Source organism: Narcine bancroftii, chromosome 8 (genome assembly GCF_036971445.1).
Source record: "Narcine bancroftii isolate sNarBan1 chromosome 8, sNarBan1.hap1, whole genome shotgun sequence".
In the NCBI taxonomy this organism is placed as follows: Eukaryota; Metazoa; Chordata; class Chondrichthyes; order Torpediniformes; family Narcinidae; genus Narcine; species Narcine bancroftii.
In genome coordinates this window covers 135837972-135848797 of record NC_091476.1, presented here as the reverse complement: position 1 = coordinate 135848797, position 10826 = coordinate 135837972, and the positions used below count along the sequence as shown (strand labels likewise).

The 10826-nt window shown below is 42.8% G+C and overlaps 1 pseudogene; it reads right to left on the bottom strand.

Moving 5' to 3' along the window:
* Positions 1 to 5447: 5447 nt before the first annotated feature.
* Positions 5448 to 5594, bottom strand: LOC138742157 (U2 spliceosomal RNA; annotated as a pseudogene).
* Between the last annotated feature and the right edge of the window lie 5232 nt (positions 5595 to 10826).

Sequence of the window (10826 nt, the reverse complement as noted above, 5' to 3'; positions counted from 1 at the left end):
CTTATGCTCCTGTGGATTGACCTCTGATCCATTTCTCTGCAGCAACCATACCACACTGTCATGCAGCCACCAGGACGCTCTTGATAGAGCTCCTGTAGAAGGTTGACATGATGGTGGCCAGTTGTAAATGACTCCAACTTTATGTTCATTATAACCAAAACCAGAAAAAATAATTCAAATATATTTTATTGTTCAAACTGATGTGACAATCCACTAGCAAAATCCATTGCAGTGCCTACTGTTACAACATGATTTTTAAAACATATTGTAGCGGCAGCTAACAGCAGCGCTACTGAAATGAAGTACGTTCATTCAACACGAGAGTGAACCAGTAACTGAACTTTATTTGGATCTCTCGCGCTGCTTTAAGGGGATGACCCACTTCCTGTCTGGGGAACGCTGGTCTAAGAGAATGACGTCAGCACATTGTAGAGTCACTGCCTGCCCAGTGATGTACAACCAGGAAGTGGCGACATCTCCCAAGCAACGCATGTCGCCAAACGCGGACTTCTCCTGAGAAGGGAAGGGGGGCCCGTGCCATCTTGTATCAACCGACTGGGGTGATGATTCGGCCCGTTTAACCACGCGGTCACTCGGCCCACTGCAATATTCCTATATTATCTTTATTTTCTATTCTTCTTTTACATTATTTATACAAACTGCAAGAATGGCTTTGCAGCTGTACATTCTGCATGTCTATGACAATAAATTTTAGATTTTATGATTATCATGCGTATTGAGATATAATGGAAACTCCATTCTTATTAATTAATATATTGAGTGATTTATTAATTAAGTTACTCAAATCCATAATTAACCACTTCCACTATAACACCACAGGGCTAATATTTAAATAATTATTTTTGTAAATATTGTTGGCGAATTATCTTGTGCAGAGCACCCATAAACGTTTGTTTACCAACAGTGCATGTCAAGCACTTCTCGAGTTTTTCTGATAGACAGAAATGACCAAGTGTCCATTTGTCATGTGGCTTGAATCCAGGGACCGCAAAGGAATTGATGTCACAGTGAACAGATCACCAGTGTCCAAGGAGTTGATTGCATTTGGAAAATGAAGTACCTCATCAGATCAGGAAAAACCAGGCCCATTAAGTGTAGTGATTTCTCATGCCTGATCTATTAGGTATGAGATGAGTGCAGATGAATTTCAGCCTATCAGTCAGGAGAGTCGAATGCCGTTCTTATCAGTGCTCTTTCACTGTCTCAGGGATCTGAGTCAGCTTGCTAACCTAGTTTCAGGGACCTGTGAGTTTTCACCATTTTAAACAGACATCCTGAGGAAATAATTGTGATTGTTCCTTTTGGGGATTTTTATTTTAATTGGAAGAACGTTGTATATCTCTTCTCGTTTGGCCTATAAAGCTTCTATTTTCTGCTAACCATGAGTGTCGATGCATGTTGGGTATTGTGAATGGTTGGCTCTTGTCTCCCTGTGCAACACTAACCAGAACTTGACTCCAGGACCACCAAACATAATCTGCACTATTTTAATGTTGCATTTTTTGCACAACTTCAACTGTGAATATTTATTCTTTCATATTATCTTTATTTTTCTCTCATGTGATTTATAATGATTGCTTGTTAATGCATACCTGTGTACTAAGAGCAGGCAAGAATATCAGTGCTTCTATACATTGTACATGTGTATGACTATAAGATGAGCATCAGCAGTCCATTCAAAAGGTGCTGATGACAGACAGGGCAGTGCTCCATTGTTGCTGCTCAAGTAACTAATGCAGCAGAGTTATTGGAACCAGTATGACACCTACATCATTCAATAGGCAGCAGGAACATTGTTTCAGCACCCCTACTAATTGGGAATGTGACCAGAGAGCCCACTCTTAAATCTGTTCTTCAAGTGCATGGAATTAAGTTGCCATGTGCACTCAGAACAAGATGGAGAGTTTTCTGTATGGAACACTGCAGTGATGCTGGCCAGGTGATGACAGCGGAGAGAAAGTTCCTGGAGTCAGGAGCATCAGAGGTTATTGTGATCTATTGGATCACTGGAGCCTCCCTCCCCCTCCCCTCCCCCTCCCCTCCCCCCACCAATCAACGTGATCTACCAGGATCGTCGTCTGAAGAGAGCGCGCAAAATCATTGAGGACCCCTTCCACCCAGCACACAGCATCTTTCAGCTCCTCCCGTCAGGGATAAGTCACAGGGGTATCCGAGCCAGGACCACCAGGCTGAAGAGTAGCTTCTTTCCACATGCAGTGAGAATGCTGAAATGAAGTACGTCCACTCAACACGAGGGTGAACCAGTGACTGAACTTCATTTGGATCTCTCGCAACTGCTTTGCGGTCTCATTGCAAAAGGAACTATCATCAGTTAGCACAGTCCCGGGTCCTCACAGCTATACCATCTACCTGACTCCGTTAAGCCATTCCTGCATTCTACAATCGTAAATGATCACTTTAGACTGCAGTCAACATATCCCTCCAGAACTGAAATCAATGGGCCCTTACATGCAGTGAAAATGCCCAACTGTAAAGGTGCAAATTCTCCACACTTACATTGGGAGACTTAACTCCTTGAATGCGCTGTGGCCGGCTCCAAGGCACCGATCGCGGAGAAGGATAATCGGCAGAGCGCAGCACTCCGCCGCCTCGCCTGGTTAGAGGCAGGCTGATTACATCATATGGCAGCCTGAGATGCAAGAGTGGTCTTTCATGATATTTATGGCCTCAATGACGGTGTGCAGGATTTCTGCCTCGATTCTGAGACTGGCTGCAAACATCGCAATCATCTGTCTTGCCTGCTCTTGAGCCACCATGATCCACTATAGGGCTCTTTCTGCGTCAGCGGACAGCGCTACGGCACCTGTCGCACCGCCTCCGTCGGCTTTAGAGGGCGCTATGAGGCACCAGTCAACATAAATGCAACGCAGGAGCAGCCTTTCAGTCCATATAGCCGGCCTCCAGGCGGAAGCCTGGCATAAAAGGGTCTACTGTTACACTTTTTCTATTGCAGCAAGGGACATGTTGGAGTCCATATCCAGAAGCTGAGAGATGTCTGCATTTTAAGCCTATGGTACTCAATCCAGTAGCAGATTTCAATGGGATATTGAAGGAAAGTACTTTGCAGAAAAGCACGTCAACTTATTGATCTGTTCATTAAGTTCAAACAGATCAAGCACACATGATTTAAATATTAACAACCACCATGGTAAATAATTATTGGATAAACATTCACTCTTCAGTCATTCATCTGTTTTGTACTTCACTGGTTGGTAGTTTTGGGAATCTTATCTGCAAAATGAACACTTTCCTCGTTTCATTCCCTCTATCTGGCTACATTTATGTTTTGTCCCCTGCCTGGCCTTCCTCCCCAACTCAAATCCCATAGCATCATGCTTTTGTCCTTCTCCCCTAATCTCTGCACACATTCTGATTCCCACCCCCTGCCAAACGAGTTTAAACCCTCCCCAACAACTCTAGCAAACCTGCGTGCCATGAGAAGACTTGATAAAGGTCTACAACAATATGAGATGCATAGACAGGGTGGACAGCCAGCACTTGTTTCCCGGGGCAGGAATAGCAAACACTAGAGGACATATGTACAAAGTTAAGGGAGGGAAGTTTAGGGGAGATATCAGGACAAGTTTTTTTTACACAGAGAGTTGTGGGTGTCTGGAATGCCTTGCCAGGGACAGTGGTGGAGGCTGAAACATTAGGGTCATTTAAAGGACTCTTAGGCAGGCACATGATGAAAGGAAAATAGAGGGTTACGTGGTAGGGTGGGTTAAGTACTTTTATTTAAGGAATATATGGGTCTGCACAACATCGTGTGCTGAAGGGCCTAAACTGTGCTGTAGTGTTCTATCTTCCATGTTCTATATTTATACCAAACTTCCACAAACTCCTGAGGAAGTAGAGGCACTGACGTGTTTTCTTCATGATGCCAGTAGTGTGCTGGGTCCAGGAAAGATTCTCCAAGATAGTGACTCCCAAGAACTTAAATTTGCTCACCAGTCGTTCATTGTAGATGAGTCTAGATTTTATTTGGAATATAGACTGATAAATTTAAACAAAAGGTGATGACAGACATATCAAAGTGAGTTGACTGTGGCAAAGTGGGGGAGTGTTAATGGGAGAGGCAATGCAAACAATTAAAGGAGGAAAAATGAGAAGCTCCTGCCCCATGTCTCTTCAAAGAGGCATCTCGTGAAGTGACCAAAAAAAAAGCAATTTCAAGTTCAAGTTTATATCTTATCTGATTGTACAGGTACAACCCGATGAAGCAGCATTCTCTGGTCCTCAATGCAATACACTGCAAACACACACACAGACAAATGAAACATATGTACATGACGTACATTCAAATATTAGGATAAATAAATATTATTGTTAAATTAATAATTGAGTTTTGAAGGGTTTGTATGAGCAGATCATCAGTTATTCATTAGTCTCACTGCCCATGGGGGGGAGGGGCGGGGGGGGGGAAGCTGTTTATCAGCCTGGTGGTGCTGGCTCTAATATTCCTGTATCTCTTTCGTGACAAGAGCTGCTGAAAGATGTGGTGGAAGGGGTCCTCCATGAATTTGAGCACCCTCTTCAGACAAAAATCCCGGTAGATCGCTTCGATGATGGGGAGGGAGACTCCAGTGATCTCCTCTGACTCCCTTATGGACCTGTGGATTGAACTCCGATCTGATGCTCTACAATATCTGTACCACACTGTGATGTAGCTGGCCAGGACACTCTTGATAGAACTCCTGTAGAAAGTTGACAGGTTGGTGGCCTGTAGCCTTGTCTGCTTCAGTCTTCTCAGGAAGTGCAGTCAGTGTTGCGCATTCCTGACAAGTGAGGAGATGTGTGTCTAGGATAGGTCACTTGTTAAGTGGACTCTGAGGAACTTGGTGCTCTCTGCTCTTTCCACCCTCCCTACTTATTCATGTGTAGTGGAGGGTGCTCGTTCCTGGTCCTCCTGGAGTCTACAATTGGGATTCAGCAAACATTGACCAAGGGTTGATTATAGGAGAGGAACATGGGAAATATGTGGGTGAAGGCCACAATTGTAGAGAGAAAGTTAAAAGTCTTCAACCTGACATTTAACTCTGTTTTCCTCTCTATGGATTCTGCTTGCCCTGCAGAGTGTCCCAGCATTTTAAAGTTTTGTTTAATCCATGATCTTATCAAATGAAGGAAGAGGGTTAAGGGCCCATCTCATGTGTACTTATCCAAGTTTTCTTTGAGGCTGCAATAACAGTTCATCTCAACTGCTCTGAGTGGACTTAAGACCACCACCCTCTTCTTTGGCTTAAGGAATTTATTTAAAATTTAGACAAATATCACAATATCAGGCCATTCTGGCTCAGGAGACCATGCTGCCCTAACACCCATATGTTTTGAAGGGTGGGAGGAAACCAGAGCACCCAGAGGAAACTGGGGGAATTGTACAAACTCTTTACAGACAGCACAGGATTGGAACCCAGGTTGGGGGTGCAGTCAGCATCGGGCTAACTGCTCATGCTAACCATTCTGCTCAAAATGTCACCAGATAAGGGACAATTCAGATATTAAACTGATAAGAACAGATACTACACTTGATCTTAGCAAAAATAAGTTGTTTGAAATTCCTTACTTCCTGCATTCGTGCAAATATGCCTTGACATTAATGTTCTGAGAGTGGGTGATGATCATTGCAAGGTCGTGAGAGTTCAAATATTGGGTAGAAACATGACTCCACTCCAGAAATTAGGGCTCCTGTGAATGGTAGACTACCTATTTAACACGCCAGATTTTATCTCTAGTTTATAAAGTGTGAAAATTGAACTATTTTTAATTCTCTCCGTATTAGCTCGTGCCAAATACTTCAAGATACGAACACTAGCACAAAGACACTGCTTTGGCAGATCTTTAAGCAATGGCTGGTGTTAGACTGCTGAGACACTTGTTCAAGTCAAAGAAGAAGTCACAATTATGGCAATTGTAAAATATTTTAATCTCAGCATGCTGCATGCAGTTCCCATTGTAATATCTCAGTGACTTGAATGCCTGCTGTCAGGAATGTTTAGGGATTAATATAAACAGCCACTTAAATTGACAATAGCTTGATAAGAGCTCTCACTTTGGTGTGAATCAAAATATGCTGACAGGCATCCACACATTGCAGACTGGTTCAGCATAGCAATGCTTCTAATTTTGGAATAAATTTCTTTACCTGGGCAATAAAGTTCCTTGTCAGACACCATATGTGTAGGAGCAAGATTTGGCCATCTGGCCCATCGAGCTTGCTCCACCATTCAATAAGATCACAGCTGATCTGGTCATGGATTCAGCTCCACTTACTTGGCTGTTCACATGACCCTTAATTTTCCCTACTATTCGTAAATCCATCTGTCATCAATATTCAACGAGGCAGCCTCTACTGCTTCACGGGCAGAGAATTCCACAGATTCACTACTCTCTGGGAGAAGCAGTTTCTCTTCAGATCTTTGAGACTATGTCCCTTAGTTCTAGTCTCACCTACTAGTGGAAAAATTTTTTTTTGCCTTTATCTTTCCTACTCCTTTCATAATTTTGAACATTTGTGTAAAATACTCCCATTCCTCTGAATTCCAGTAGGTACAGTCATTTCTCCTTATAGGCTAACCCCCTCATTTCCAGAGTCAACCTGGTGAACCTCCAAGGTCAGTCCTGTAAAAATGCACCTAGTACTCTACATGTGACCTCACCAGTACAGTGACAGCAGAACCTTTCTGCTCTTAAATTCAATCCCTCTATCAATGAAGGCTATCATCCCATTTGCTTTGTTGACTACCTGTTGCACCTTTGGGGATTCATGCATATTGTATACACACACACACATGGTGTGTGCTGTGTATGCATTGTACACACATACACATCGGAATCTCCATATTCAGTCTGTGAATGAATTCTCATTGGCTGAAATTAATGTCCTTATTTGGAATCTTTGAGTTAATACATTGTATTTTCAATAAAATCTTGTACTCATAAGTACAATGTATAGATCTATGATATTTCTTACTTTGCTGCAGTTGTAGATATACCAGCAATAATAATGTAACTTAAATCGAAATTTTGCATGGCCTGCAGGAAAAAGAATCTTGGGGATGTGTGCGATGTCATGTCTAACCATGAATCAGAACTTTGAACTTTGTAAATTGAATTATCAATAATGCTCCATGAGACGAAAGAAGTCAGAATTCTGTAGTTTCTGCTTGAAGGTGGCAACAAGAGAAGACTGTAAGCAAGGTGATGGGGATACTGTATAATGTTGGCTGACTTCCTGAGACAGCCCCATTCACACTGGCACTGGTAATTAACTCCCAATCTACAGTTATCATGCCATTGTGAATGATCACGAATCAGCATGCAGACATAAGATCACCCCAGGGATGGACCGCCTCAGGAGGGTGCATCACCACCAGGGCAATTTGACTCCTGCGTGCCGGTTAGCTTAGTGTGAAAGGGACATGCAGTATCCTGGGACAAATTCGTGAAGGATGGATGCCCTTCTCTCCTGGGATGCCTGGAGCTGAGTGTGAAAGGATGCAGAGAACCGGTTAACAGTGATCCAGTTAACCGTGATCCAGAGTGAACAGCAAAAATGGCTTTTCAACCTGGTCAGCCAATGTGAAAAGGGCTAGTTCATCTCACGTAGATGTCTCCAGTGGATGGAGGTCAATACTAGTGATGGTCTTGGCTAGGTTGGTCACTTCATTCAACTTTCTCCGTTCCAGGACACTGAAGTTTTCAAACCATGATGCAAAGAGTCAGTATACTTTCCAGAGTACACATTAATTACATAGTACATACAAATAAGCTTGTCTGTTATTGGACCATGAATTTCTGAAGAGATATTCATTTCCAATATTTTACTCCTCACCACTCTCTCACTGATCCTCATCCATGTTGAGGAAATGAACATTCAAGCTTTCTTCTTCAAAGGAGTAAAAAGAGAAATGAACTTCAAAATAGACTGAACACTCTCACTGTGTGTGATTCTTAAGATTTGTCGAGAAATCAAACTGTCTTTTGATCAAAAGATCAAATAGCTCATTGATTAAACATAGAACTGTTCTTTTTAATGTAATTTGTTGAACACTTGAGCTGGTTTAAGTTGTGCAGCCATGCAAACCAATCCAACTGATGAATGTATGTGGTTCCTGCCGTGGATCTGACTTGTGCATTGATCAGCCTGACTGATCTGCTCAAACTCTATCCATGAGAACAACCTCAACTTCACAGAAAACATTGACACACTTGGTTCTGAATTCCCAACAATTTTGCCAAGGTGAAGCAGTGAAAATCTTCCAAACACTTCTCCATCCTACATCCTGCAAGCTTAATCTTCATTAAAATAACACTGGGAGTCTTGAAAGTCACTATCTTGGAAGATCTTTCCTGGAACCAACACACCAATGGCATCATGAAAAAAGTACACTTGCACCTCTACTTCTTAGGAGATTGCGGAGGTTTGGTACGACACCAGTAACCCTGGCAAATTTCTACAAAGATGTGTGTTGACATGGCTGCATCATAGTCTGGTAGGGGAACATCAATACACCCTCCGAAAGTTAGTAGACACAGCCCAGGATATCACAGGCAAAACTCTCCCCACTATCCTGTGATGTCCTGGGTTGTGTCCACTTTACGCTTAGGGGCATTAGTGTCCCAATACCAGACTGTGATGAGGCCAGTCAGTACACCATCACACATCTGTAGAAATTTGCCAGGGATTCGATGTCATGCCAAACCTCTGCAAATTCCCGAGGAAGTAGAGGCACTGATGTGCTTTCTTCACTATACCATTAGTGTGCTGGGTCCAGGAAAGATCCTCCTTGATAGTGACTCCCAAGAATGTAAATTTGCACACCACCTCCAACCCTGATCCCCTAATGATCACTGGATCGTACACCTCAGATTTTTACCTTCCTGAAGTCAACAATTAGATCCTTGGTTTTGGTGACATTGAGTGCAAGGTTGTTGTTGGTGCACCATTCAGCCAGGTTTTCAATCTCCCTCCTGTATGAAGACTCATCCCCCCTTTTTTAAGCAACACAACTGTGGGATCATCAGCAAAATTATAGGTTCCCAGCCATAGGTGAATAGCGAATAGAGCGGTGGGGGTGGGGGGGGGGAGGTCTAAGAATATAGCCCTGTAGTGCTCCAATACTGATGGAGATTGTGGAGATGTTCTTACCAATCCTCACTGATTCTGGTCAGGAGTAAGGAAATCCAGGATTCATTTATACAGTGGGTTGTTGAGTCCCTGTTCTTGGAGTTTGCTGATGGCATAAAATGCCGAACTGTAGTCGATAAAGAGCATCTGCTGCCCAGATGTTCTAGGGCTTTGTGTAGAGCCAGTGAGATGGCACCCACTGTAGACCTGTTGCTGCAATGGGCTAATTGGAATGGATCCATGTCACTACTCAGACAGGAGCTGATATGCTTCAACTCGAGCCTTTCAAAACACTTCATCATCGTTATTGTGAGTGCCTCTGGTCGATAGTCCTTTAGGCAAGTTACCATGCTCTTGTTTGTCTGAAACAGGTGGGTATCATGCCCTGCCAGAGTTCAATGTTGAAGATATTTGTGAATATGTTGGCAAGTTGGTCAACATAGATTTTTAATTCTTGGCTGGGTACTCCATCTGGACTGGATGCATTCCTTGGATTCATTCTTCTGAAGGCAGCACCCACGTCATCCTCAGATGCGGAGAGGAGAGGATCATCAAGGGACGTGGGATTGTCCTGTGGTGGTTCTTCCTTGTTCTTATGGTCAAATTGGGGGTAGAAGGCATTAAGTTAATCTGGGAGTGAAGCTTTGCCTTTTCTTACTGCAGTATATTTGGGGTTGTAGCAGGGTATGTCATTGAGATGGGTCTCCTTTGTTGTTTCCATTTTCATCTGGGAACTCCACTTTGCCCAAGAGACAGCTTTCTGAATTCTTTACCTCTCGTGAAAGACCTGCTGAGTTCCTCCAGCATTTCTGTGTTTTTACAGCATTCACAACATCTGCAGGCTTTAATGTTTCATTCCATTCAGTTGCGCAATCTCTTCAAGGCATGCCTATCCTGGAGGTTTCCTCTTCACAGGGAGTTCTGTGAGGCTCTCTCACTGCTCTCCTTCTGTACTCCCTACTGTTTCTTCATCTGCTCATTCTTCTCCCCAGCCTTTTCATTCAGATGCCTGCCTGTTTTTTACTCCTACCTTGAGGAAGGGCTCAGGCCTGAAATGTTGGTTATATATCTTTACCTCCTGAGGATACTGTGAGACCTGCCAAGATCCTCCAGCATTTCTGTGTTTTTCTACAATCACAATGTCTGCATATTTTCATGTTTCATTTGAGTATTTGTCCTTCATAAACATTACCTTGTGCTTGAAATATCTTCAGTTAAATGAAATTTCATTTTCTTGCTTGTTATTTTGCATATTAATTTTAGGATTTAATAATAGAGCATTGCATTGGTTTTGTTACATTAAACAAGAGCTTGGACAGTAATGGTTCTCTCTGAGTGAGATAGTTTTGCATATGATAAATCAAACATTGTGATTTAATTATGGTTGCCTCTCTTTGCCTGGCTTGCAGGGAGCCCACTGCTTTGAAGGCTAAGCCCATTGTACTTGAGAAGTGCATTGATATTGCTGAATATTAGAATCTGTGATTCTTACGGTGTTTCCTCTGTGGCTCAGCTTCCTTGGATTCAGTTACAGTAAATCCTGGATTTGATGGATCATTTTTCCAATTTCTGTAACCGTTCATTGATAATGCTTTATAATGCTTCCCACACCCTGGCTTCGGCAGCCACTGAGTACCATTGATGACATTTTGAC